Consider the following 22573-nt stretch of genomic DNA (forward strand, 5'->3'; position numbering starts at 1 on the left):
TATTATATATTTTTCGCATAGTATGCGTATTTCGGACAAGCCCTGCTCCCCCGCCCCCTCATGTATGCACCTCTCATGTATGCACGTCTCCAATCATTAGCACTCCCAACGCTAATATCTTAACCACCTTACCATGCAATGCAGTACCGTCTCAAGCCTGGCTCAATGCAGAGGTGAGTCAGCTTTCAAATAACACCAGCCATCAATCAACACCGCATATACTATGTTTCCATAGTAACCGTGGTCAAGCTAAAGACTGCTCTCTCTCTCTCTTTCTCATTTCTTTCTTTAACAGATTCACATGTCACTCATCACACACATCCTGTCTGTGGGACGGTGGCATGTGCTGTATGCTCTATAGGAAATAATTATAATCATATAACAACGGTTTGTTGTGGCATGCATTTGACATGTGTTTTATTATAATGAGAAAGTCTGTACTCCACTTCAAACAGACCTCAATGATAGAAAATAACAGATAAAATAATTTACTGCTTACACCTTGGGATAGAGATACGTTGTGTAAAATAAAAAACATACCATGAACATGTTTAATGTGCTCTGTAGTCTTCCATCTCTTCCCCAAGGTGTGAGTTCACCCATCTCCCAAACAACGTTGTGTGTCTGGTCCTTTGGGTTCTGAAAACCAAAGTGCATCACACAAAATTATGGGGCCTTGCTCTGCCAAAAGAGCAAAATCATTTCAGCAAAACCCTTGAGAAATAAATATGTGTCAATCAAAGGCATCTCATGTGCCTGAACGGCTCCAAATTTCACATGCCCCTCACATTTTCTCACATGATTTAAAGGGACCTGTCTCTCGACCGCCTCTTTTTAAATCTTTCTGGATGAGACACAATGCACGAGAGAGAGAGAGAGAGAGAGAGAGCAATAGATAAAGTGAAAGAGAAAGAGGAAGTCTGAGAAGTAAAGAGCGAGAGATTCTGCCCAAATACATCCCGCTTTTGTAAATGAGAAAAATGTCTCTAATGTTATTTATAATACCCTGACCTGCCTTGACTCTTTTCTCTCCTTCTTTCCCCCTCTCTCACTCCATTTTCCTGCTGACAGAGAGAGAACTAAGCAGTAGCATCCCTGCTCTCTCTAAGCTTGAACTCTGTGTGCTGGCGGAATATAGAGTGTAGCTTTTATTTTCTGTGTGACTTTCCGTTCAATGAGATTTGGAGAAGGTGACTTTGATCCCTTAGGGGAGAAAAAAAGAAGATGCTCTTATGCACTCACACATGGTACAGCACTGGGGTGAGGAAAATAAAAGAAAGAGAGAAAAACATTTATTTTTAAAGCTACAGCACTCGGACCCATTTACTAAGCAACTTCTATCTCTGTGTATGACTCCTGGACTGGTAACTGTGAGGGAAGTTGGCACAGCATAATAAGAAATACAAAGATGTATTATCGGATAGAAGTAATGGAGCCATGCATACAGATATTCCAAGGCTTACTTTCCCTGTTTAATTTCCTCCTTAGAGAATTAAATGACCTGCAGTATTAACCTTCGAGGCAAAATAGAAGATGCTTTTCCTTTATCACAAAAAATGGATAATTTTCATCTGAGAATTACACAGTCACTAAGAAACAAAGCTTAGCATTGGAGCCAAGGGGTTAACCCAAATGTCCAGGGATGCTTTTGTGAGAGCCACATCAAGGCTAAAGTCAAACACTGAATCCCCAAAACCCTCTAGCCCCAACATACAACTCCCCTTCAGCTGAGCTGATCAAAAACTTACTCTAAAGTAAGCAGCTGTCTATCGATCTGACAACCATGCCAGATCTCAGCCATGACAGATCCATTTCTAATGAGTCCAGTGGGGGCGGGTTCCAGAGAGATCGAGACATGCCCTGAGGGTCATGGGATGGTAAAGGGGTCTCATAGGTGTTTTAAAATTGTGAATACGCCCTAGGGTCAAAGGGTGTTTGATCTGCGGTACACTGTGACGTTGGATCAATACACCACTCCGCTGTGGTTTAACCCCCCTCTTTCCTCCTCCTCACATCCCTTCTATTTTCCTTTTCATTTAATTTCTAACCCACACCTTTTCAGAGGAGTATGCAGGTTGGCTTTTTAGTGTCAGTTCAATAAGACTCAAGTTCATAAAGTAGGTCTGTGGAAGATTGCACTTTTTTTTCTGTCGATTTCTATGGTGCTCAAACACCTCATCATGATGCTATTTTATTGTTTTGACCAGAGTCTCATCTGAAAGTGATTATTTTCAGTTTTGATCCTATCTTTTAATCTTATGTAGAGCTTATTGAAATTTATATGAAGTTATTTCCACCAGAAATATCACATCTTTAAACTGAGTAAAACATAGATGGTTAACGTACTGTAAGTCTCTACCTCCCTTCTTCCCAGTGTCTAAGTGGTGGCTGCTCAACCAAGCGTACTAACGACAACAGTCACATAAAATTACAAAGCAGCACGCTCCATGTTAACAGATGCCTCCGATAGGTTCTTGTCAAGATTATCCACGCTTCTCCGGGGCTGACTGTGTTCTTTCAGGGTGGGGAGTGAAGTTAACAAATGACAATGGAAGCAGAGCCAATCACAGAGCAGGGCCCCTGATACGGCGTCGTGCTGACACTTTCTCCAGCCCGGGCCATGTGATGCATCTCCCTGGCTGTTTTCTGTTAACTCTGCTCTTTCAGTCCAATCCATTCTACCACACAGAAGCCTGATGTCACTGCAGCATCTTCCAAGTCTCCCTCCCTCTCATTCCCTCCTCCACCTACAGTATCTATCCATTGGACATTGCAGGTGTGTTCGGGGTGTTTATGGATGCCAGTGGTCTGTGTCATTCCTGCCGTGTCATGACATTTCACCACTGTATGTTATCTGGGGGGCTGAGGTGCAGATTTCCATTGCCCTGCAGACCCGGTCTACAGTCCTCTCTGAGATATGAGGAGACTCCCAGACCATGGTTGATCACATCCTTACTGCTGACCAGCCATTTCTCTCCCTCTTCACTGATTCCCTTTTTTATTTCTCCATCCCCAACCTTTCCCAATGAAGATCACACTACAGCAAGGTGGTGTGTATCCTAGCTGCATATTCAGTTGCTGTCAGGCAACTTTATTATTCCTGTGAGCCAGTCAGGAGTAGTCAAGTGGAGTAGTCTGCAGTGCACTCTCTCTGACCGATGTCTCTGAGTGAGGTGCCCTCCCGATCTCAGGTTTGCCTGAGATAGATAAAGATACTGGTGGGTGGTGGGTTTTTATTGGTAGAAATAGCTTTTGCTGTGGCGGAAAGCTTTGTCAAAATAAGTGTGCTATTCCAATATACTGTATGTGACATACTGTAAGTTTATGATGAAGATGGTGCTTATCTGGGTTTTCTGACCCGATGTATGTCATTGTTACCCACCACCGAGACACATAAAAATGAGACATAAAAGTGGCTGTTTTTACTGTATGGTGTCTGAATTAAATGCAGTTCCAAGACTGTCTGGATGGTCCCTGCTTCTGTTCCCGAAGAGAGCCCCGTTTTGGGCCTGATCTGTCACTATCAGCAGTTCTTAGGCTATGTTCTTGCCATTGTTTTAACCCCGATTCCTAATTCAGTGTAGTCAGTAAACTAGGGTAACAAACATGGTTTTAAAACATGTGCCAAATGAGGGGGTCAGAGTTGGTTGGCCCTTCTTACCTCTGCAACTCATATCAGGGCAACAATTGCAATATGAGCTGCGTTTCCTGGAAGAAACTCAGTATTTTCACAGGGAGCAGCAGATGATACATCAGGAGATGACTCTCCAGCTGGCGCCACATCACTCCTAAAGAGACATCATCCATAGCTTTTCTTTTTACTCTCTCTCTCTTATTGTCTCGCTCAGGTCACAGTGTGCTGTAATCTCAAAGGCAATAAAAGGAAGTGAATAGCTACTCGTTGGATAAAAATCTAATACATTTAAATAGATCTGAAAGCCTGCAATTTGTGTGAGAATTATCATTTGAAGATGAGAACACTGAACTGATCATCAGATGTCTTGAACCATGGAACTCCATAATTACCTTGCAACCCTACCACTGGTTAATTTCACAAGGATAACTCACTTACGTAGTTTATTCTGTAACTTGGGGTGCATTTTAGGTGAGAAAACACGAGTAGGTATGAGACACCTACATTACAGCCTTGGACATATCATGACATGCCATTAATCAGGGGTGGGGAAAACTACGGCCCGTGGGTCCGATCCGGCCCGCGAGCCTATTCAATCTGGCCCATGGGAGGTTTTGGGGAGAAATTATTATTTTGGGGTAAAAAAAAAAACACTTCAGAGGGGAAATCATTATGAAAAAAATACAAAATCCAGCACACTCTTGGAACGTCTAAATCTAGACGAGAAGTATGTAGAAATTATAATGGACCTATATTTAAATTTATTGAAGTTTACATACACTTATGTTCGAGTCATTAAAACTTGTTTTTCAACCACTCCAAAAATGTCTTGTTAACAAACTAGAGTTTTGGCAAGTCGGTTAGGACATCTACTTTGTGCATGACGCAAGTAATTTTTCAAAAAATTGTTTATAGACAGATTATTTCACTTATAATTCACTGTATCATAATCCCAGTGGGTCAGAAGTTTACATGCACTAAATTGACTGTGCCCTTAAACAGCTTGGGGAAAAAATGATGTCATGGCTTTAGAAGCTTCTGATAGGCTAATTGACAACATTTGAGTCAATTTAAGGTGTACCTGTGGATATATTTCAAGGCCTACCTTCAAAACTCAGTACCGCTTTGCCTGACATCATTGAGAAAATCTATGGAAATCAGCCAAAACCTTAGAAAAACAATTGTGGACCTCCACAAGTCTGGTTCATCCTTGGGAGCAATTTCCAAACTCCTGAAGGTACCACGTTCATCTGTACAAACAATAGTACGCAAGTATAAACACCATGGGAACACACAGCCAGATGAAGGTACCTTGGTCCGAAAAGTGCAAATCAATCCCAGAACAACAGCAAAGGACCGTGTGAAAGTATCTATATCCACAGAAAAACAAGTCTTATATCAACATAACCTGAAAGGCTGCTCAGCAAGGAAGAAGCCACTGCTCCATAACCGCCATAAAAAGCCAGACTACGGTTTGCAACTGCACATGGGGACAAAGATCGTACTTTTTTGAGAAATGTCCTCTGGTCTGATGAAACACAAATATAACGGTTTGGCCTTAATAACCATCGTTATGTTTGGAGGACAAAGGGAGAGGCTTGCAAGCCAAAGAACACCATCCCAACCGTGAAGCACGGGGGTGGCAGCATCATGTTATGGGGGTCCTTTGCTGCAGGGGGGGATGGTGCACTTCACAAACTAGATGGATTCATGAGAAGGAAAATTATATGGATATATTGAAGCAACATCTCAAGACATCAATCAGGAAGTTAAAGCTTGGTCACAAATGGGTCTTCCAAATGGACAATGACCCCAAGCCTACTTCCAAAGTTGTGGCAAAATGGCTTAAGGACAACTAAGTCAAGGTATTGGAGTGGCCATCACAAAGCCATGAAATGTTTGACCCAAGTTAAACAATTTAAAGGCAATGCTACCAAATAATAATTTAGTGTATGTAAACTTCTGGGAATGTGATGAAATAAATTTAAGCTGAAATAAATCATTCTCTCAACTATTATTCTGACATTTCGCATTCTTAAAATAAAGTGCTGATCCTAACTGACCTAAGACAAGGAATTTGTACTAGGATTAAATGTCAGGAATTGTGAAAAACTGAGTTTAAATGTATTTGGCTAAGTTGTATGTAAACTTCCGACTTCAACTCTACCACTTGATTTTGTTCCGGTAGTGTATAGTGTACAACACAGACGGATGGTGGCAGGTTAGTTGGGGAGCACGGGCTCATAATATGGCTGGAACGGAATAAACTGAATGTTATTGACACATCAAAAACATGGTTTTTGATACCATTCCATTCACTCCATTCCATTCATTATTAAGAGCTGTCCTCCCCTCAGCAGCCTCCTGTGATGTACAGCTTGTTCCCAATAATGCTCAGCATTATTGTTGAGACTATACTCTCAGTTCTTGTTCACTAACAGTGTCATCTCTATTGCATGTTGGGAAATATCTTTACAACATTCCGTAAAATGTGTGATTTCAGTTTTATCCCACCAATAATAGGATTAGTTGATGTGTGAGAGTGGGACTTGCTTACAAGATCAAAGAGGAGACGCGCTGTGTGGCTTGTCCAAGGGGGACACAGTTTGTCATTTAAATGATTTAGCAAAAAAATGCAGATATTCTCAAACATTTGAATGGAGATCAGAGGCATGCAAAGGAACATTTGAATTATTATAAGTTAACCGAAAGGCTCTATTGAATCTGTATCGCTGGAGTGTCATCGCAATAGAAATGTAAAGGTAATTTGCAATTGAGCCGACATATGCAGGGTTTATGGTGAATGCAGTCTCCTCTAACGCGGGAACATTGTCTTTCATTTTCAATCATTAAGGCATGCTCAACTTCCGCGATACGGATTGAATAGAGCTCTAAAACTCTCTCTGGAAGTTTGCTCCCTTACTAACAATTTTTTACTGATTGTATTTATTTTCTTGAAAGTTCAGTCCATGCCTGTGTGATAAGCCTTGATATACTTACTATGCCGTCTTGCTTCCTGCAGTGTAATCTAACACAAACTATAGTGCCTTTGGAAAGTTCAGACCCCTTGACTTTTTCCACATTATTTTTACATTACAGCCTTATTCTAAAATGGATTAAATAAATACAAATCCTCTGCAATATACACACAATACCCCATAATGAAAAAGTGAAAACAGGTTTGTAGAATTATTTTGCAAATATATATTTTTTTAAAATACCTCATTTAGTTAAGTATTCAGACCCTTTGCTATGAGACTAAATTGAGCTCAGGTGCATCCTGTTTCCAGTGATCATCCTTGAGATGTTTCTGAAACTTGATTGGAGTCCACCTGTGGTAAATTCAATTGGTTGGTCCTGATTTGAAAAGGCACACACCTGTCTATATAAGGTCCCACAGTTGACAGTACATGTCAGAGCAAAAACCAAGCCATGAAGTCTAAGGAATTGTCAATAGAGCTCCAAGACAGGATTGTGTCGAGGCACAATTCTGGGGAAGGGTACCAAAACATTTCTGCAGCATTGAAGGTCCCCAAGAACACAGTGGCCTCCATCATTCTTAAATGGAAGAAGTTTGGAACCACCAAGACTCTTCCTAGACCTGGCCAAACCTGAGAAATCGGGGGAGAAGGGCCTTGGTCAGGGATGTGACCAAGAACCCGATGGTCACTCTGACAGAGCTCCAGAGTTCCTCTGTGGAGATGGGAGAACCTTCAAGAAGGATAGCCAGCTCTACAGCACTCCTCCACAGCACTCCTCACCCCTACAAAAGCCACTCCTCAGTAAAAGGCACATGACAGCCCGCTTGGAGTTTGCCAAAAGGCACATAAAGACTCTCAGACCATGAGAAACAAGATTACCAGGTCTGATGAAACCAAGATTGAACTATTTGGCCTGAATGCTAAGCATTGCGTCTGGAGGAAACCTGGCAGCATCGCTACGGTGAAGCATTGGGGCGGCAGCATCATGCTATGGTGATGTTTTTCAGCGGGAGGGACTGGGAGACTAGTCAGGATTGAGGCAAAGATGAACAGCGCAAAGAACAGAGAGAGACTGAATGAAAACCTGCTCCAGAGCGCTCAGGACTTCAGACTGGGATGAAGTTTCACCTTCCAACAGGACAACAACCCCAAGCACACAGCCAAGACAACACAGGAGTGGCTTCAGGACAAGACTCCGAATGTCCTTGAGTAGCCCATCAGAGCCCAGACTTAAACATCTCTGGAGAGACCTAAAAATAGCTGTGCAGCAACACTCCCCATCCAACCCGATAGAGCTTGAGAGGATCTACAGAGAATGGGAGAAACTCCCCAAATAGAGGTGTTCCATGCTTGTAGCATCATACCCAAGAGGACTCAAGACTGTAATCGATGCCAGAGGTGCTTCAACAGAGTACTGCATAAAAGGTCTGAATATTTATGTAAATGTGATATGTCTAAAAATCTGTGTTTGCTTTGTCATGAGGCTGTAACCTAACAATACGAGGGAAAAGTCAAGGGGTCTGAATACTTTCCAAAGGCACTTTTTATTAAAATAAAATAAAGAGAAGAAATATACATGTTCTGTGTTTTATTTGGCAAGGTAAACAGATCTAACCTACACCTTGACCTCTTTCTCCACTCTCACTCCGGATGAAATCCTGCAACTAATAATGTCTGGCCACCTGATAACCTGCCCACTTGACCCTATCCCCTCCTCCCTACTCCAGACCATCTCAGGAGACCTTCTCACATTCCCCACTTCACCTCATCAACTCATCCCTGACCCCTGGCTGCGTCCCTTCTGACTTCAAGCAGGCCAAAGTCGCTCCCCTCCTCAAGAAACCAACACTCGGCCCAGCCCCTCTGACGTCAAAAACTACAGACCAGTAACCCTTCTTTCTTTTCTTGTCATATCCTCACATGGTCTCTCCTATCATTGCTATGTGGATGACTCTCAACCCCTCTTCTTCTTCCCTCCTTCTGACACACAGGTGGTGACACGCATTTCGGCGTGCCTGGAAGATATCTCAGCTGGGATGTAGATCCTTCACCTCAAGCTCAACCTTGACTAAATGGACCTGCTCTTCCTACCGGGAAAAGCCTGCCTGCTCCAAGACCTCTCCATCACGGTTGACAATTCCATGGTGTCTCCCTCCCAAAGTGCTAAAAACCTTTCCATGGCCCTGGACAACACCCTGTCGTTCTCTGCAAACATCAAAGCAGTGACTCGCTCCTGCAGGTTCATGGTGAACAACCTTGGTATGAACTTTCCTCACAAAGAAAGTGGCTCAGGTCCTAATCAAGGCACTTGTTATCTCCCTTCCAGACCACTGCAACTCCCTGTTGGCTGGGCTCCCTGATTGTGCCATCAAACCCCTGAAACTTATCCAGAATGCTGCAGCTCGCCTGGTGTTCAAAATCCTGAAGTTATCCCATGTCACCTCCGCACATTCCAATGGCTTCCAGTCAAAGCTCAAGTCCTCTTCAAAACTCTAGTGGAGCAGCATGGGGAATCGAGCACTCCATTCCGCCACCTCTAATCTCTTGGCCCTCTCACTCCTACGGGTGGGCAGCTCCCACTCAGCCCAATCAAATCTCCTCTCTGTCCTGGCACCCAAATGGTAGAATAAGGCTTCCCATAAAGTCATGACAGCAGAGTCCCTGCCCATCTTTCAAAAACATTTAAAACGCTACCTCTTTGAAGAGTATCTTAAATAACTCACATGGAGTTCTTTAAAAGAAGAAAATGCCATTTCTCTTTTCCATGAGCACTGACTTGATATGTACTTGATACGTATGTGATGTGTTGTTGTCTCATCTAGCTACATTAAGATGAGGGCACTAATTGTAAGTATCTCTGGATAAAAGTACCTGCTAACTGACTAAAATGTAATGTAAAAATGTAAAACAAACTTACAGAGGGAAACACATAGAAGGACTATTCATACCAAACTTGAAATTGTATTTCCGAAGCACTAATATTTCGTCCCATCCTAAATTGGTTTAGACATGATTCTTCTGCCCCCTGACTGATTATAGAGAGATAAATATGGTTTCTCCTATTGCCCTGGAAGAGGTGTTATTCACTGATATATCCATTAAACAATTTAAACTAAGTTTTGGTCCTATTATTGCTCACACAATATTCACCGCAAAATGTAAGAACAATGTAACTGGGATTCCTCCAATATTTCACGATAATGCCTTGCGATCTGGTTGGCATCCATTTGCATCTCCCCAATGGTCCAAATGTGGAATCTGTAGTCTTACCGATATCATGGGCAGTAATGGTTTAAGAACAATTCAACATTTGAAAGACACATACACAGTACCAGGCAACACATTTTCTTCTATATTTACAATTTAGGTCAGCTATGCTGGCCTGTGGTGTCCCTTGGGAAACAAACCATCCAATGATAGGATTTAGAAATACATTTATGTTTGGCAAGGCGGGGTGGGGTGGGATACATAGTTTCCGGATGAGGAAAGAGGATGCATACGGGGGGATGGGGACTGTAGGTTGGGGTTATTTTTGTATGCATTTCTTTGATTGTTTTTGTACTTGACAAAAGTACACTGATTCACTACATCAGCAGCCTGGTGGTCCAAAATAGCATAATTGGTACATTTTAACACCAATAAACCCATCTGTTTAAAAATGAATTTAGTATATGTCATTCTAGCAAACCAGGCAACTAAAAGAAACTGTCTAAACAATGTTTGTGTTCCTTCATTATTACAGGAAAATAAACTCGCAACAAGACCATGGTTTACAAGTTAATGGCGAACTAATTATAGCAAATAGCTTACGGTTGTGAGTGTGACGAAATAACATTACCGTCTTTGATAAACACACACTATATCAAATAAAATCTGTTTATGTGTCACATGCACATTTCTGCCCAAGAACTCATTTTGATTTTAATTTCTTTTTACTTCCAAATGCATTTCTTGTGAAGTAGTTATGCATAACATATACCTAGTTTCCTGAAACAAGTCACACATACCATGCAGTTTTGATGCTTGCATCCCATAATAAAGAAGCAGAATCCAGCTGAGAAATGTGCTGTACAGTATGTAGCATGCATGTGTACATGTTGAAACACAAAGTTGATAAGAGGGTAATGAATAAAATATGAATAATCTGCCATGTCCACTGACTGTCTGTGTTTGATGATATAAACACATACAAAGAGCTCTTAAGGTCTTACCATTTGAACCTCAACTTCTACATATCAGCCTTCAAAGCAGGCTAATTACCAAACTCTGTTTGCGGATTAAGTCTAGTTACAGAGACAACATGCTGCCTTTTTTAAAGACATACCGTATGTCATCATGATGTCCTTGATGAATGGTGGCACCTCTGTGTTTCTCCACACAGACACATCTACATGTACAGAATGTAGCTGTTGACTTCTCCCACCAATCTTCAAAGTAGAACAAACATCAAAGACAAGGGAAAGAGAGAGGGCGAGAGAGAGAAACACAAAGAGAGATAGAGAAAGATAAATAAATACAGATACTTTCACTTTTCCCATTTCTGCATTGGGGAAAAAAGCAACAGGTGTTGACTGTAAGTGTTAATGAGGGAGTGATGAAGGTATGATTGTGATTGTACTTTTAGGGTTGTAATGCTAGAATCTCTCTGATCATGTGAAATCTGGGCTCACCTATCATCATCACCTCGTCAATGGTTGAGAAAAGTATTAGAGCACAGCCATTACAGACATTACATATTCAAAATAAACCTCCAGCATTTTTTTCAGGTTACCTTGTGGACTGCTTATGACTGTTAAGACAACAATATTGCAGATAATCCACAGAAACCACTGAAGTGTCCAGGACTCCCATCAGAGACAACTGACGTGAAACATCGAAAAGAGAGGTGATCAATCAAGAGCATCAACCAGAGACCTTTGAAATTCTCTCTCTTCAGATACACATCCCCTGTCATTATCAGGCAGAGAAAATCACCACAACAGAGCACAGCACATCCACAACACAAAATGGAGATCCTTAACGTTAAGAAAGATTGTTTTAAATCTGCTTAGTTATCTCCACAATTTTTTTATCTGAGTGCAGCTATCACAAAATATTATTTTCCATGTTATAGCCAAACTAGACGATAAGCTATGAAGGCCTGGGGAAAGTTCTGTCATTTAAATAAAACCAGAGAGGAAGCGGCAAACATTTTGGCTACTTTGGTGAATTTGCAAGGCATGCACGACAAGATAAAGATTACCGGGATATATGCAAACGGTTCTTTCTGCCTGCCCCCCCCCCTGTCACGTTCTGTCCATCGTTCGTATGTGTTTTCCTTGTTTTAGTGTTGGTCAGGACGTGAGCTGGGTGGGGATTCTATGTTGTGTGTCTGGTTTGTCTATTTCTATGTTTGGCCTGATATGGTTCTCAATCAGAGGCAGGCGTTAGTCATTGTCTCTGATTGGGAACCATATTTAGGTAGCCTGTTTTATGTTGGGTTTTGTGGGTGATTGTTCCTGTCTCTGTGTTTGCACCAGATAGAACTGTTTAGGTTTTCACTTTTCTTGTTTTGTATAGTCTGTGCATGTATAGTCGTCTTTATTAAAAACATGAATAACCACCACGCTGCATTTTGGTCCGCCTCTCTTTCACCAGAAGAAAACCCTTACACCCCCCTCTCCCTCACGCTGGCTCGCCTGTTCTTTCTCTTCGCTAATGATGCGAGTGTGTGTTCAGTCTTTGGTCTGTTGCATGTAGAATATCCTAGCCTATTCATCGATGATAGGCTTTCCTGAAGTTACAAGACATTGCAAGCCAAGAAATTGCAAGACACAGCCTTCCATTGCAAGATACAACTTTTGATTGCGAACAGATAGGCCTAGTGCACGGTTCTGACTATGTCTGTCTGGTGGCCGAACTGCCTATACTGTGCCCCTTCCCTCTCTCTCCATCCCTCAAAAGCTCGCTATGGCAGCTAATCAGTCCCATCCGTTCCAAAATTACTGAATCTTAGGAGTCAATTCATAGCGGAATCGAATCTTGATATTCATAAGTGGGAATCGATGTGCAAACAGTCGAGGAATCAATTATTTGCCATTAACAGTTGGAAAAAGAGAGAAAGGCAATCGACAACAGCAAAGTCCTGTATAGCAATACATTGAGAAGTTAAATGATAAGGAAATGCTAATTTTGAGAGGTGGAATTGAGGTACAGTAATTGTAGTAAAGGTGCAATGCTTAACCTTCTGAAAGGGATGCACTGTGAGACTCAAACCATTGCTGGCTTCAGTGCAGCTGCATTTTGAATTCACGTGTAATTGTATGTTTGTTTTCTACGGAAAACTGACTTTAAAAATGCAGTTTAAACTTTTAAAACAATTCTCCATTTGTAACATCCTACTTTCAAGGTCCTCCATCAGGTGTCTACTACAATGTCTCAGGATACCATCCTCTCTGTGTGGGGTGGTTAGCACCACGTCTGTGTACTGCAGCCAATCGGGCCATCTCTCTCCGTGAGCTCCATCTGTCACCCGGGCCTGCTGCTGTGTGTGTGGCCCGCGCCATGTGAGCCAGGCGAGGCCGCGTAGAGTAACCAGGCCAAAAGCCTGGGAGATGGGGGTGGACTGACGCCTTGGCAGGGGAGCCTCCAGTTTTTTCATGTGGGGAGAGAGACAGCTGTCTAGGAAAGCTCCCTGTCATCCAAGGTACCTTACTTCCACAGACCACCAAATAACTTAAGCACAGCAGGGATGAGAGGCCTCTCAGAAACAGGAGGAAAGGCAGTCTCATGACTAGAATTTTGGGATTTACTGTTTTGAATGGTTATGGCTGGTCATCGTTATGGCTATTACACTGTTGTATTGCAAAATGATGGTAAAATATTCACTGTGAATTGTAACATGTAAAATCAATTCAACTACAACTAAACCGTTTTTTAATCTGTAGAATTGTTTTGGTATCTCCTCGTTCTTGCACTGCAGCGAGGGCAGCAGCGTTATGACTCAAGGCAACTTGCATTAGTAATTGTTGAGTTGTGAGCAGACTCCTGTTCAATCTTTTAATGCTGCTTTGCAAGGCTGTTCAGTACATGGTCCTCCGGTGTGTTGAATTACATTAAGCTCTTGCTTTCGATTTTCGGCCTTGCCCAGGGTGAACAAGAAACCACAACAGTGGGTTAAACAGGGAAACATAGACCACCCAACACATCCCCTCTTAAGATCTCCTTGTTCCACATAATGCTATACCGTTCCAACTGATACCATCTGTTAAAGATTCAACATATGAATGGAAAATAAAATAAATAAGGTGTCAGAGGTGGTATGAGGTCTCTTGTATTATCCTCTCTCTGAACTGATTCAAAAGTAAGGGATGGATGGATGGAATGGAAGAAAAAGAGGGCCATACCGAGTAAAGCCAAATCATTTTCTTCGCTTTTAAAAATGGGAAAATGGTGGAAGAATCTTTTAGTCCACAGGCCCTAAATAATCTCCTCCTAACTTCCGTTTACCTTTCTCCACTGCAGCTGAGTATTAATGAGTGAATTTCCATTGACAGTAAGGTGGTTATAGGCTAAATTCCCTCTCTTGCCTTTCTACCCACACCTTTCCCCACGGTATGTTCATGAAGATAGCTCCTGGAATTAAATAAGGCTATTTTTGATAGGTAAAATAAACTGCATTTGGTGCAACAACAAAAAATGCTACTCATAACTAATGCAACACCATAACTGTTATAAGAATAAACCAATATGTCAGTCGAGGTGCATAAAACTAAAATGCCTAAAATGAGAGTTTTGACATAGTCCATGAGAGCCACGGTATCAGTTCATCTGGCTGGTATTCTAATTGGGCACAGGAAGGTTGCAGACACAGGCAGGAAACAGAAAACAAACAGATTGATTAATCCATAAGAACAGAAAATGGTGTGGTTCCATCCTATTTAGAGCACCGCCACAGAAGGCCTATGGGAGGATTGGGAGGGAGAGAGAAATCGAGGGTAGAGAGAGAGGAATGGAGGGTGGGAGAGGGAGATAGAGAGGGATGGAGGTATGGGGAGAGAGGGATGGAGGGAGGGAGAGGCATGGAGGGGGAGGGAGAGAGGGAGGGATGAAGGGAGAACTTTGCTTGTGTTGCACTTGAACTTTGCTTGCATTGTGGCGCATGAAGTGTACTGTAAGTAGAACAAGCAATTTTGTCATTCATCTGTAATCAACTGTGCCCTGAATGCTCCCGTCAATGCAACTTGAGGTGTTTAACTTCATATACACACCAAGGTAGGTCACACTTGTTACATTTTCATATTATTAATGATGGAAATGCGTCTCACTTGCATCAGCTGAAAATGCTTATAGACTCTTCATGAGACTGTTTCTGCCATGAGACAGCACCTGCCATAGTCTTTCCATGACCCTGCCTCTCTCACATTGAACCCTCCACTAAACATTTTATCCTGTGATTCACATCAACAGCATTTCAGTTGCGTCAATGATGACAAGACACTACGTGAACATGTCTTTCTCTTGAACATTGTCTTTAGCATACAATGGCATTATTTCTGAGAGCCAAGGAGCACTAACAAATTGCTTACACAGGTTCATGTTTTTGTCAAGACAGCAATTTGTATACAGTATTGGATGATATTAAAACTAGTCCAAACACACAGGCCTCCTCTTAACTAACACTATTTGTCATTAACGTGCCACAAATAGAAAAAAGGTCCTGAGCTTGCAGTCCTCTGATTAATTTGCCTTTAGAAGTATCCCTCAGTGTATTTCCGAGGTCATCGACCTCATTTCCCCCTAAATAAATATAAACTTAATTTTTTATGATGTATGAGACACAAGTTCTCAAAGACCACTTTCCAAGGTTCAGATTCTCTATACAGCATGTGTACTACCAAGTATACCTTGCATCACCTTGCCATTCCAAACAAAAAGTAGGCCTACACATTTTATTGTTGTTTTTGTGTTGTGTATGAACAATCAATGTGGGTTATAACCTGTGCAGCCTTTAGTGAGGTCACAGCGGAGGGCTATTGACTGAAGTTATGTTGTTTTCATTTAGTGCTCAGAGGCTAATAAAATATAATTTACAAAATCAATTATTCACCACATGATCCTTCAAAACATCTCCAGGGTAAAACTACTTTAATATTTTTTTCATAAGCAAGATTAGCAAACTTAGGCATGACATGACAGCAACAAATGTTGACACTACATATCCAAGTATATCTGACCAAATTATGAAAGACAAGCAGTGTAATTTTGAATTCCGTAAAGTAAGTGTGGAAGAGGTGAACAAATGATTGTTGCGGTCTAAGGCACTGCATCTCAGTGCTAGAGGCGTCACTACAGACACTCTGGTTCGAATCCAGGCTGTATCACAACTGGCTGTGATTGGGAGTCCCATAGGGCGGCCGGATTTGGCCATTGTAGGCAGTCATTGTAAATAAGAATTTGTTGTTTACTGATTTTCTTAGTTAAATAAAGGTTAAATAAAAAAATAACAATGGCAAGCCAAATTAATGAGGATAATAGCGGGTGATACTCCTTTTTGCCATATCTTCCATTTAAGCCTACTAGAAAGTGTTTGCCCTCAGGCCTGGTGGGAGGCAAAAGTCATTCCGCTACCTAAGAATAGTAAAGCCCCTTTATCGGCTCAAATAGACAACTAATCAGCCTGTTACCAACTCTTAGTAAATATTTGGAAAAAATAGTTTGACCAGATACAATGCTATTGACAGTTTATCCCATGTGTAACTCTTTGTTGGTGTTTTTTGTCTCACTGATTTGCTTTATCTTTATCTTTATCAACTGGCCTACCTGGTTAAATAAAAGTGAAATAAAATAATTTAACAGACTTTCAGCACACTTATAGTGAAGGACATTCTACAAGCACAAATGACTGGTGATTGTTTGAGAGAATTTGATGATAAAAAGTTTGTGGCGGCTGTTTTGTTAGACTTCAGTACGGCTTTTGACATTAACAACCATAGTCTGCTGCTGGAAAAACATACAGTATGTGTTATGGCTTTATAACCCCTGCTATATTGTGGATAGTTACCTGTCTAATGGAAGCCTATCCAACATAATCCAGGTAGATTCAGGAATTCCCCAGCCCCTTACTACTTTCAATTTTTACTAACAACATGCCACTGGCTTTGAGTAAAGCCTATGTGTCTATGTATGCGGATGACTCAACACTATACACGTCAGCTACTACAGCGACTGAAATTACTATAGCTCCCTTCAGTAACCACGAGCACAACCGTTCCTTGATTTTAACTGGCGGCTTTATTCTGTAGTTTTAGTCAGAATTATCACCTTCCGTGAGAACTATAAAGTAAATGAAAAATACAGTTAAGCACACTCTTACAACCTTATCTTACGAGTGACTTATTAGCTTGGTATAACTCTGAAGTGCTTACATACATAACAGTTTAACCGGCGTTATAACAGGTTCAGATTAACACATGAATAAAGGAACAAATACCTCATTGGCTGCTTATTACAGAAGGGAGGAAATCAAACTTCACACTTATTATTCCTTGCATGAATTCACACTTCATCCTAACATACGCTCTTCAACCTTTATGAACTACACCCGATGACATGAAAACTTAGCTAACGCAGCACAGGATTGCCTTCCCTCTAAAAGTGTGTTGCTACAATAAGGATCCCCGTTACAACAGTATTAGCTACGTAGTTCCGCTTGTATTATCATTTCCCCCGCACAGCGGACACATAAACAATTCAAACAAAAGACAACGACATAACCTGTAAGTCTAACTGTCAGTTACAATGACTGCAACGCTTAACAAATAGCTGCAGTTAGTTTCACAATGGGTGGCAAGGAGTAAGTTCGTCCTAAATATTTCAAAAACTAAAAGCATTCTATTTGGGACAAATCATTCACTAAACCCTAAACTTCAACTACATGTTGTAATGAATAATGAGGAAATTGAGCAAGTTGAGCTGACTAAACTGCTTGGAGTAACCCTGGATTGTAAACTGTCATGGTCAAAACATATTGATACAACAGTAGCTAAAATGGGGAGAAGTCTGTCCATAATACATCTCTGCTCTGCCTTCTTAACAACACTATCAACAAGGCTGGTCCTACAGGCCCTAGTTTTGTGGCACCTGGACTACTGTTCAGTCGTGTGGTCAGGTGCCACAAAGAGGGACTTGCAATTGGCTCAAAACAGAGCAGCATGGCTGGCTCTTAGATGTATACAGAGAGCTAACATGTCAGTTTCTCCTGGCTCAAAGCAGAGGATAGATTGACTTCATTACTACTTGTATTTGTGAGAGGTATTGACATGTTCAATGCACTGAGCTGTCTGTTTGAACTACTGGCACACAGCTCAGACGCCCATGCATACCCCACAAGACATGCCATAAGAGGTCTCCTCACAGTCACCAAGTCCAGAACAGACTATAGGAGGCACACTGTTCTACATAGAGCCATGACTTCATGAAACTCTATTCCACATCAAGTAACTCATGCAAGCAGTAAAATTAGATTAAAAAACAGATACAAATACACCTTATAGAACATGAAGCAACAAAAACAATGGCACAGACACATGTATACAAACATGCAAAAACATACTCACTATACACACATGTACACATGGATTTTGTATTGTAGATATGTGGTAGTAGAGTAGGGGCCTGAGAGCACACACTTAAATGTGTGTGAAATCTGTTGTGAATGTTTTGTAATGTTTTAAAATTGTAAAGCTGCCTTAATTTTACTGGACCCCAGGAAGAGTAGCTGCTGCCTTGGAAGCAGCAAATGGGGATTCACAATAAATACAAATACAAATGTCATAATGATTCAAAACTCGGCCATGTAATTGGGAAAGACACCACCATACTTTTTTCAGATAGTACAGTATGCACCATAGGTCTTAACAAACCCAAACTATAGTACACTAAATAACATAACTGGCATTAAAAGTTCAGTTATTATTAATATTCATTATATCACCCGTTCAGGGGACATCTTTGATCTGTGTATCACACTGAGAACTCTAACAATACACCAGCCTGGGGAGAAGCGAGTCTGTGTTTCACCTTGTTTTAAAACAAATGTCTTTCAGGTTGGGCTTTTTGATCATTGTCCTTGCAGAAGGTAACTGCTCTGGCACTGTGGGAAATCTGGGCTGTGTTCACTGCATTCCAAATGTGCATTATTGCAGAGAAGGGCTCTACTTAGACACAGAATGTACTCCTGCTGTTTGTAGTTTCTTCCTCTCTGCTGGAGTCCTTCAATTCTGGAGAGCTCGGGGTTTCCAAAGCACAGGAGGTATTGTACCACTTATTGGCCATGAGCAATTTAAGAGAAATACGTTTTTTGTGAGTATGAAAAATGTTGTGCATCTTTTACTTCAGCTCATGAAACATGGGAACAACACTTTACATGTTGCATTTATATTTTTCGTCAGTGTATATTCACCCTCAAGCCGACACCTCAATGACTCTCAAGGAACCAAACTGGACTATGTGCACACTGGAAACCGCATGTTCTGCTACTCTCCCTTCTGGGACGGCTACAAGGTTTCTCCCTTTGGCAAATCAGACCACGCCTCAGTTCTGCTCCTCCCCACTGATAGGCAAAAACTTAAACTGGAATCTATGCTTCAAGACCTTTTTGATCACTCGGATTGGCAAATGTTCCAGGTCGCCTATGAGAATAGTATCGACTTATACACTGAATCGGAGACTGGGCTCATCAGGAAGTGCATATAGGATGTTGTTCCCACTATGACAATTCAAACTTATCCAAATCAAAAACTGTGGATAGATGGCAGCATTCACACAAACTGAAAGCAAGACCCACCATATTTAACCACGGCAAGTTGACTGGGAACAGGGACGATTACATACAGACCAGCAACGAACTCCGTCAGGCAATCAAAGAGTCAACATGACAGTACAGGGACAAAGTGGAGTTTCAATTCAACGGCTCAGACATGAGATGTACTGTATGTGGCAGGGACTCCAGACAATCACAGATTATGAAGGGAAAGCCAGCAACATCATGGATGCTGATGACTTGCTCCTGGACAAGCTAAACACCTTCTTCTCCTACTTTGAGGAAAACAATATCGAGCTGCAGACATGGCCCCCAGACGGTCACGAGGACAGTGTGCTCTCGTTCTCCGTGGCCGACGAGTAAGCCATTTCAGCATGTTAAACCTTGCAATGCTGCCTGCCAATTCGATGTCATGACTGGCCTGTTCGGGTCAGGTTACCATGGACCACACTCCTACAAGAGACATCACTCACACCCGGCTGAGGGGGAGTGATCGAGAGGTATGAAGGTCGGGGGGTTTTATGACACCTGTAAATCTTAAGGCAGCAGACAATATCCCTTTTGTCCTCTCACTGTGGAGGAATGGAATGTATGATGGGCCTATGGAGAACCTACCTCAGAAGAGTAACATGCAATAAATGGACTTTGGGACAACATGTTTCATCAGCCAAAATGGTAGTAATGACGATAGATAGAATATGTAAATGAATGTTGTTTTTGTTATTTTATTAAAAGTTAAATGATGACGTTATAACAAAAACATTGTAACTTGAAGTTTCACAATATGTACCTGATGTTTGCATAATGTACTTTGTGTGGAAAATGTCCAGATCAAAGAGAATGTTTTTGTAAAGATTAAATGTGAAGTTAGTTGTCTAAATTGGATCTGGGTAAAATCCAGAACTTGCCTCCAGAACTTGCCCTGAAGGCCTAAAAGCCCATTTCTGACCCGAGGGTATAAAACATGCGAGTTAAGAATTAACATTATGACTAGGTCACCACGAGCTGCAGCCAGGGTCCGATTATTTGTAAAACCAAAATGAGGTTGATGAAGACAAAGGAACCTTTTAACAATCTATGCTACGGATGAGTAGCTGTGTCTAAGATGGTGAATTCAAGCAGGACCACCCGGCTATTTTCTCCAAGGAATCATGTGTTTACACTGCTTTCATTCCCACGCTGGAACCACCTAAATGGCTGATTAGCCGTCCTCAGAAGACCCCTCTTTCAGAACAGGGGCGAGGAAACAGACCACTAAGAGAAAGGACACTGACATCGTGTGGACAATCAGAGAGTTACACCCGGTAACAACAGAAGTGTCACCATCAGAGGAGAAGTCAAAACCCGGTCCACGAAGATATCATTATATTCTGACCCATAAGAGTGGCAGTTTGGGGCAAGGTTAGAGTTAAATAAGCATAGTTTACAAATGTACCCAAGTGTGCTTTTCTCTTGTGCACTCTCTCTTTAATTTTATTTTTAAATCTCAATTTTGTGTAACACGTGTCATATTGTGTTGGCCCGCCAGGGACCTATATCATTGTACTAAATTCTAATCAATAGCCTAGACTGTGTGTTTATCTATGTGTATCTTATATTATCAATTTAGCTTGTTAGTAAATCAATAATCAACTCAGTTGGTGTGGTACGGACTTATTTAGTGGGACTCTGGTTTGTGCAGATTCCCGGATTATGCGACGTTCAGAATGAGACTGTAGAGGAAATTAATTAATTAGCGACTATTGTAAAATCGATATTCTGATATTCTTTGAGTTAATTATGGAAATAGAAACTCAATAAAGCCAAATATTCCCATGGTGCCCCAGGTTACTGAATTAAAAAGTACCTGATTAATTTAATCACGTACTTATAAACAGTTAATCATTCGATGAACAGCGGCCGTCACAATCAATCCAAGGTCCCGACAACGGCATCCCAAGCCGCGTCCTCAGAGCATGTGCAGACTAGCTGGCTGAAGTGTTTACAGACATATTCAATCTCTCTATTTCCCAGTCTTTTGTCCCCACTTGCTTCAAGATGTCCATCATTGTTCCTGTACCCAAGAAAGCAGAGGTAACTGAATTAAATTGCTCAGTAGCACTCACTTGTGTCCTCATGAAGTGCTTTGAGAGGCTAGTTTAGGACCATATCACCTCCACTTTTACTCGACACCAGAGACTCACTACAATTTTCATATTGACACACTGCACACTCCCCTATCCCACCGGGACAAGGGAAAAACCTATGTAAAAATGCTGTTCATCGACTACTCCTCAGCCTTCAACAACATAGTGCCCTCCAACCTCTACACTAAGCTGAACCCTGGATCTGAATCTCTCCCTGTACAACTGGGTCCAGGACTTCCTGACTGGCTGACCCCAAGTGGTGAAGGTACGCAACAACTGCTCCACCACACGGATCCTCAACTCGGGGGCTCCACAGGGGTGCGTACTCAGCCCCCTGCTGTACTCCCTGTTCACCCATGACTGCGTGGCCATGCACTTCCCCAACTCAATCATCATGTTTGCTGACGACACAACAGTGGTAGGCCTGATTACCAATAATGATGAGACAGCCTATAGGGTGGAGGTGAGAGCCCTGGTGGAGTGGCGCCAGAAAAAAACCTCTCCGTCAAAGTAAACAAAATGAAGGAGCTGATCATGGACTACAGGAGATAGCAGAGAGAGCATGCCTCAATGCACATCGACAGGGTCGCAGTGGAGTGTGTCAAAAGCTTCAGGTTCGCTGGCGTCAACATCACTGACATACTGACATGCTCCCTTTACTAATGTGACATGACAAAACTTCTTATGGGCAGGTGGGACGTTAGCGTCCCACCTGGCCAACATCAGGTGAAATTGCAGAGTGCAAAATAAAAAAATAAAAAAATACCAAATTCAAATATTTAACATTCTTGAAAATATATGTGTTATACATCAAAATAAAGCTTAACTTCTTGTTAATACAGCCACTGTGTCATATAAAAAAAATAATAAGACGGAATAAACTGTTTCTAATACCGGATAAAAACAACATGAAGCGCGCTCCAGATCACGCGCACCAGATTCCACCTACAATGAATAGGATTACTTCTTAATTTCTCAAAAGAAAAACATTGAACAATTTCTAAAGACTGCTCGGAAAATTGGAAAATCC

At 41.6% G+C, this 22573-nt stretch overlaps 1 pseudogene; it reads left to right on the plus strand.

Moving 5' to 3' along the window:
• The first annotated feature begins 21669 nt into the window (after nucleotides 1-21669).
• Nucleotides 21670-22573, plus strand: part of LOC124041270 — a 29484-nt pseudogene continuing 28580 nt past the window's right edge.

Source organism: Oncorhynchus gorbuscha, linkage group LG01, assembly GCF_021184085.1.
Source record: "Oncorhynchus gorbuscha isolate QuinsamMale2020 ecotype Even-year linkage group LG01, OgorEven_v1.0, whole genome shotgun sequence".
Classification (NCBI taxonomy): Eukaryota; Metazoa; Chordata; class Actinopteri; order Salmoniformes; family Salmonidae; genus Oncorhynchus; species Oncorhynchus gorbuscha.